Source organism: Hylaeus anthracinus, unplaced genomic scaffold (genome assembly GCF_026225885.1).
Source record: "Hylaeus anthracinus isolate JK02 unplaced genomic scaffold, UHH_iyHylAnth1.0_haploid 2, whole genome shotgun sequence".
Taxonomy (NCBI): domain Eukaryota; kingdom Metazoa; phylum Arthropoda; class Insecta; order Hymenoptera; family Colletidae; genus Hylaeus; species Hylaeus anthracinus.
Genome location: NW_026534838.1, coordinates 1,670,253 through 1,678,364, shown reverse-complemented (window position 1 = coordinate 1,678,364; position 8,112 = coordinate 1,670,253). Strand labels below are relative to the sequence as shown.

Here is an 8,112-nt window from a genome sequence, read left to right as displayed (position 1 = left end):
GTTGAGGGTGTATTGGAGACTTATGGAATATTAGAAAAATAGTTTAATAGTAGATTCATAAATTAGAATGGGTGTACCTTTGATTCTTCAAGTGTAAAATAAAAAAACATTTTATTTTATGCTATTACGAAAAATTGAAGTTTTAATAGAAGACAAAGTTATTCTGGCATCTGTGAAACTTGCTCTAACAAATCTGCTTGGAACATTTTTATCTTTAGCAATCCTTAAATAAAATTGACACAAATGACAGATAAAAGTATAAAGTTGAAAATGTATATAATGATATTTCCAAATTTTGAAAATTGGATGTTTTAGAAGTGTCCAAAATAAAAGTGTGAATTTCTACTATCTTTTATACAACTTGTTGCAGTAAAAAACATACTTTTTAACAATTATTTCATTCCAAGTTTTAGTTGATATTCAAGGAATCTAAATAAAGTGAACGTACATAAAGTCTAAGTAAAATGGGGATGGTTTAGGTAGGGTTATGGTTATTTATGTAAAAGGGGTTAGAATTCATGGTGCGTGAGGAACGGGAATGATTGTTCATATAAAAATGAATGGGAAATGGAGAATGAAATTTTTTCATAGCTAGTTTCATTCCGGAGAAAATTGTTTTTAAAGATTCATGGGGCACGTTGGGTCGGTTGACGTGTGTGACCAATACTCACTTTTTCTATTTATGTGGGCTACAGCCGCGCGTAGGTCATTCTTTTATTACAATATTTGCTGAAACTTTGATATTTTCCATAAAATAATTATATGTTTTGTTGACTAAAAAGAAGATTAACCAAATTGCATAATAAATTTAAATTTACACACTTTCCATTTTGTAGAAATTTAAATCAGTATATTCGTGATATTGTAATTACAACTGATATGTTATTTTTATTACAATATTTCTTCAAACTCTGATCTTCTTCATAAAATAATCCTATGTTGTATTAACTAAAAACAAGATTAATCAAATTGTACAATTAATTTAAATTTACAAACTTTCCTTTTTGTAGAAATAAAGAGCAGTATATTCATGTCACTGTAATTGCAACTAATACAATATCAGTATTATACTTATTAAAATAAAAATTTTATTTTTTTTAGTGTACAATCTCCTTGATAGCATTTCCCGAAGAGCTTTGAGTAATAATTGTTTAACTAATTTGCCACGATTTCGCCGCAGATATTCTAATCAATCATTCAATCTCGAAATAAATTATAACTTGACGAGATTGCATTTCGTAATTGCACAACTTTCATGAAACTTATATTATTACCGTTTAAAGCGTAATAGCAGCTGAACCAGTCGTTCGATGGCAAAACGATTAGGGTTTAGAGGGAAGTAGAATATTTTTAATGCTATTTCTAAGTTTTTCATGAATAGTTGAATTAGAAATAGGAATCAAACTGAGTTAGAAATCATTTTCATTCTAACATGTAGCAGTTTCTTGTCCATTTCGTATAACAATCTAAATTGATTAGAAGTTGATTGACGACCAGATCCATCGTTTAATCGACGACTGATGACGGTTTCACTGTAATTAATTATAACACTTCGGCTACGCTGTCTCAACAGTTTTCCTCTCTATTAGACGTCCCAGAAAACTGCGTCCTTTTATTTCATTACCGCGGCGTAATGGGATAATACACGCTTCATAACGGTGAATATCACTGTTTGATATTTATTGACAATCATCGTTTAATAACTACCATTGTGGGAGCACGTATCTCATTGTTCTGTCGCCATTATTGTCAGCGCAGTATGAAACGGCGTTCTATTACCAAATACGATGGAAACATCTTTTGTTTGCTAAATAAAACCAACCATAGGCAAATAGAAAATCTAATCCTGAAAAAGCGGATGTAATCGAGGCTAGAATTATTTTTCTAGTAAATGTAATTTTATGCTACGTGATTTTAAGTCTTCTGCTTTTACATTAGGTGAATAATAACATGCGAGGACGATTAGTTACGTTAGGGGAGATTTTTAATTATTTATTGACAGTTTTTTTATGGAGGAAAGATTTTAATTTGATTAAATAGGGATTGACTAATTTTTTAAAGTAATATAATAACTGAGTTAGAGAGTAAATTGGATTAAAAATATTGAATCAAAAACTTTATTATTTAATATTCCAAATTCTTAAATATATAATGTAGTTTTCCAGTAAAATAGGTAAAAAACGTCCCAAAAATTAAATGACTATACCACCAAGACTTATTTAAACTAAAATATTACACGAAATATTACAGAGTAAATTGTATTATAAATAAAGAACCAACTTCCTTATTATTTAATATTTAAAATTCTTAAATATATAATGTGGTCTTTCAGTAAAATATTGTATAGTAAAATTAACTGCATAGTGACTCACACGTCTCAAGAATGAAACGACTATACCCCCAAAGACTTATTTTAAAGAATCAACCTCCTCATTATTTAATATTCCAAATTCTTAAATATATACCCTAATTTTCCAGCTTAAATTCTACAGTAAAATTAACTGCGTAGTGACTCAAAGGTTCAAGGAATTAAACTACTATACCCTCAGGACGATTGCAATTTTTTAATTCGCAAAACGATAACGAAGTTTATCGCCTACGCAGGTGTTCGAAAGTTTCGCGAAATTAAATCGGAAAATTGTGAAAATTAGCGGGCTCGTTTGGCGAAATATTCTCGATCGATCAAAGTTCCTGTTTGGCCAGAAAAAATCACTGGAAGCGATCAGAAGCTCCTACGCGAATGGTATCCGAGGAAAAGTTCCTGTTACGCCCGAAGTATGCGGAATTTTCAAACACGTTAAGTTTCTCCGATACTGCGCCACCTTAAGACATCTATCGAACTCGAGAACTCGCTGTAATTGAAGGCTCGAAGAACAACAGACAGTAGATGGTCCCGGTATTCTCTACGTTTCATAGTCACGTATTGAAGGCTCAAATTGTTATGAGAATTTAAACAAGGTATTGATTTTCCGCACTGCAGTCAATTATTATTTTTTTTTTATAAATATTCTAGCATTTTCCAACTGCAATTTAATTTCATAGCAATGGAAATTTAACAATTGCAATGAAAGATAATTGAAATCTCCAATAAAAATGAAACAAATGGGAAATGAAAAATATAGTTTCATAAAACAGAATGCAATATTTATTTAAATCGTTTTTCGTATCTTGTTTAGACATATAAAATTGAAAATTTTAATTGCTTCACTAAATATTAGCATCGAGTTCTATTCTACTTTTATTTCACAGGAAAAATAAATTGTTTTAGTGTTTTTTATTTAGGGTGAATTAATGAAATGAATTATGAGTTTATTGTAAGTAATATTTTTATTATAGAATGTTTTGTTAAATTATTTTATATTATAGAATTAGAGCCATGAAGAGTAGTAACTGTTGATTAAGAAAATCGTCGTGTAACGTTCGCGATTTCTTGACTTAATAAAGCAAACTGCAATTAGCCACTTGCAGACTTAAATTAAATGGAATGTCGCTGAACGTAACACGAGTTCTCAAGTCTTCTTCGGAAGAAAGCACTTGAAAAAACACTGGTATTTCTTTCGCGCGTGTTTGTTCATGGTGCATTCGAATTTTATTAGAGTTGTATGGAATTATTTTTGTATATAAATTGAATATTAATAGAAAACTGGCTAATGTGAAATAAATAAGAATATAATTGGAGAAAAAAATCACGATGCAGGTAAGTTCTTTTGAAGTTATCCTTCTGACATCTCAAAACTGAATTTTGACGTACGAAATCACTGCACAACTATTCCAAATATTTTTTCTAATCTGGAAAATCTAAAATTCACTCTTTGGTAATTAACATAGTTAGCAATAGATAAACACATAAATTGGTTAATTTCATTAAGAAATAAAACTCAAAGCCCCCCGATAAATTAAAATAAATTTCTCGCCTTAGATCAACCTTCAAAAAATCTTAAAAAGTCACTCTTTAAAAGAAAAAAGAAATTTACTCCTCCACAATAAATTCTCCGCGAAACAATCTATCACTGTGATCACACTTGCACTGATCCATTCGTAACTCGATACGAAAATCTGCCTCGAGCACTTCAACTTGAAAAGAAACTCCTCGACAACACTCGTTACAAAATAAAAAAAAAAAAACAAAGCTGAAAAACGCTCGCGTATTTAATTACAGGACACGGCAAAACCCCACGGAAAACATAGAGTCGACTCCGCCGAGTAAAAGTTGTTAAAAAATACTGCGCACCTACCTGCGTGGGTCGGGCGAGCCTGGGTTGAGTACCGAAGAGCAGATAGAACGACGGGTATGCGAGATATTCGCGTGCAGTTGCACAGTGATCGAACGCAGTTGGAAATGAAAAAAAAAGGAACGAGCAAATCACCGCGAAACAGCGTACGTGCGAGGTGAATGACGAACAGATGAAGCACAAAGTGCGCGCAGCGGGCTCGGGCTTCCCCTCTTTATACCCTCGAACTTGTACCTGTGCTTGCGCAGTTCGGCCTCTTAAGCTGCGTACACTAGACTCCTTCGTCTGTTTGACGCGCGAACCGCCACGTGCTCCAATCGTGCATCGCCTGGGATCCTTCGTACTCCAAATTTCGGCTTTCACGCTTTTAAACGCGTTACTTCGTTCGTTTGGGGAAGCATCTAGAGCGGGTCAGAGATGGGTGGTTGGTGTTTTGGTTCGATTCTTTGTTTCTTCTTTGTGTATATTTTTAGGGAAGATATACAGTTAGTCTTGTAAGTATTCGTGCCTTCTGTATCTACTGAAGAAATTTGAGTAATTTAAATGAGAGGCTTCATGTTTCACAAATGAATTTTGTATTATAAATGTGTACATGAATGAAATTCGCATATGTGTATAATTATGATTATACATTTATTTGGAAAAATGAAGCATTTGTTTAAATTAGACAAATTTCTTGTGTAGATATAGACGATAGGAATAGTTGTGGGATTGATTGTATGGAGGGAGGGTAGCCAGGTGAGATGGAATAATGGAATAAAGGATTGCTTGTGTGTCTTCAAATTTGAAGAGGTGATTCTTTATCAGTTCGTTGAAATTGTAGCATCTAGGTTATATTGTGTCCTTCGGACACGATTTTCGTCTGAACAATAAATGAAAAGAATAATCAGCTGATAGGGAATGATAGAATAGAGGGTAACTCGTGTGTTTTCAAGTTTGAAGAGGTATTTCTTTACCAATACGTCGAAACTATAGCTTCTAGGTTATGTTATCTCTTTCAGACACAATTTTTGTCTGAAAGATAAACGAGAGGAGATAATCAACTGACAGAGAATGATAGAATAGAGGATAACTTGTCTGTTTTCAAGTTTGAAGAGGTATTTCTTTACAAATACGTCGAAACTATAGCTTCTAGGTTATGTTGTGACTTTCAGACACCATTTTTGCTTGAAAGATAAATAAGAGGAGATGATCAACTGACAGGGAATCTTAGAATAAAAGGTAGCTTGTGTGTTTCCAAATTTGAAGATGTGATTCTTTACCAATTTGTTGAAGATATAACTTCTAGGTTATGTTGTGTCCTTTAGACACCATTTTTGTCTGAACAATAAATATAGAGAATAGTCAGCTTTCAGGGAATAATAAAACAGAGGGTTACTTTTGTATCTTCAAATTTGTAGAAATGATAACAGCTGATGTCCAATGATGAAAATTTCTTCGATATCTTCAAATCTGTTCTATTTACTTCAATATCTTTCTCTCATGTTATGTTTAGAGTGTAATAATATGTCAAGTCCCAAAAATGAAAATTGCCTAGCTTTTCCAACATTCAATTCACTATATCTTGCTTCCATTTCTGCATCCCCTTTTCCTAGAAACGAGACTCATTCCAGAGACAAACGAAACGAATCGTTAGCTTACAACTAATGATGAACCAGAATCTTGCTTCGATATCTTTAAATCTGAACTGATGCTACTCCATCAATTCGTCTTAGGTTATGTTCAGCAATAAATGCTGACTTTGGTCTGAAAGATATTAAATTCAAGGCTTAACGAGCATCCAATTCCCTGAAATGTCCCTTACTTTTTATAGTTTTCACCTCACGAAATAACATTCATTTTTGGAGACACATGGAATCGTATGATTCTCACCAATCCTCCATCAAATGCCTAATTCTATAACTTTGCATTCGAAATAGATCGAAACCTAATTCTCAGATTATGTCAAAACTTGAATTTAAAACATTGCATGGTCTCGAAACTCCCAGTACTCAAAGTGTTCATCTGTTCTCTTTTTTATTTTTACAAAACAATGCTTATTTTATTATAAGAGATATAATAAGAATATATATAATAATATTATTATATACTACTACTAATAATATAATATATAATAATATTATTATATACTACTACTAATAATATAATATATAATAATATTATTATTATTATAATATTATAAAAGATATTATAAGAAACTAAAATCTTCTCAATTTCATTCAGAAAGTAACTTTCTCTAAGTGAATTCCAATTAAGGATTGAAAACTTTATAAAGTTAAGAACAGTAATGAATACTGGAGAAGACCGTTGCCCGAGGCATTAAAATTCCCGGGAAGAATTCTACCGCGAATGAGCATAGTTTATTTAAAACATATCGACTTCGACTCGAATGAATTTTGCAAAATATGACGCGAAAAGGAACCGATCGATCGACGTCTTACTGGCGAGATATACCTGCGACGATAACATAAAAAAAATGGTCCGCGAGTTAAAACTGCGCCTCGTTAATAAGTCACAAAGTCATCGTGTCGGCGTTTACTGAGATCGATCGGTTAGGACAGAAATTTGTGTATCGAGAACAATGGGAACAGATGGAGGATCCATCAGTTAGGCGTTGCTGTGATTGATACACCGATGGACATGCAATGGAACGTCGATTAAACGAAGCAATTGCTGTCATAATTCCTCTGTGCCTAATTAGTAAAAATTATTCAACATAGAAAATTATCCTAACACCTGGAGATCGTTTGTCAATCTTTCTTGACTCAGAATTAATCAAACTCATTATTATACTGACAAAAGTGTAATGGGACGTTAATTAAACAAAGCAATAGGTATTATAATGCCTTTGTGCCAAATTACTAAAAATTATCCTAACACCTTAAGATCGTCACCATGTCATTTAATCATTTGATGGAGTGCATCTCAACTTTTCTTGACTCACAATTAGTCAAACTCGTTATTATCCAAAGGATTTTCAAAGTCGCTTTTTCCAATAATCGAGGATCAAGAAAGTGATATTGATGATTGTTACACCCCACTTTGTATATTGAAAATGAATTTTAAGAGAAGGATTACGTGCCGCAGTCTCAAGATGGAAGTTTTACAAGATTGTAATTAATGTTAGAGAAAGTGATTAATTACATCTTGGTATTAGACTCAGCAAGCTTTATTTATGATAGACAATTATTAAGTACAAAAAGAATAAAGTAAAATAATTATAAACTAGTAATACATTTCCTTTCATCCATAGAATCCAGAAAACGTTGCGTATTTCGAAAAGAACAGCAAAATAAATTTCATTGGTCTGTAATGTGCTCGATCATCCTGCAGCTATCAGTTTAAAGCGCAGGAACGAAGGTTCGGAATAGTTTGCACACCTGGGGCTGTAGCATCTTCGGAATTAAAAGCATCACATTGTTTTTGAGATGGATTCTTTACCAAAGTATCGCGAAGAATATTATTTGCCAACAACCACGTACCAACATTTGAAAATTGAATTTAGTAAGTGTCGAGACAAGACAAATTATTCCTCACATTCGAAGCAACAAGTCGATTATTTACTTTTGAATCACTTGGAAGAAAAATTGGATGATTTTCTAAATAAAATGTGTTATAATACGAATTAATCTTAAAATTGTTAAACTTGCAGCAAGTTCTAAATAAGAATTTAGATCATACATGGACTTCAGAAAGAAGTCGACAGGTTGAAATATTTAATATTAGCCTCGTGTTGCTCTGGAAATTATTACACAATAATTATCAAGCGATAGGTAACAGGACAACAAAAATAGTCTCAAAATTAATTCTTTAATCTAGAGTTGAATTAATAGTAGCCATACAGAAAGAAAAAAACACGATATGATACAACGGAAAATAA

General features: G+C 32.3%; 1 protein-coding gene across 1 annotated transcript in view; it reads right to left on the bottom strand.

The window, feature by feature from the left end:
• The window catches only part of LOC128892964 (calexcitin-2), an 82,713-nt gene extending 78,283 nt beyond the window's left edge, over positions 1 to 4,430 (bottom strand). Inside the window, exon 1 of the mRNA XM_054153651.1 lies at positions 4,236 to 4,430. The gene's annotated coding sequence lies outside the window, so the exon portion shown is untranslated. The remainder of the gene's footprint in view (positions 1 to 4,235) is intronic.
• Between the last annotated feature and the right edge of the window lie 3,682 nt (positions 4,431 to 8,112).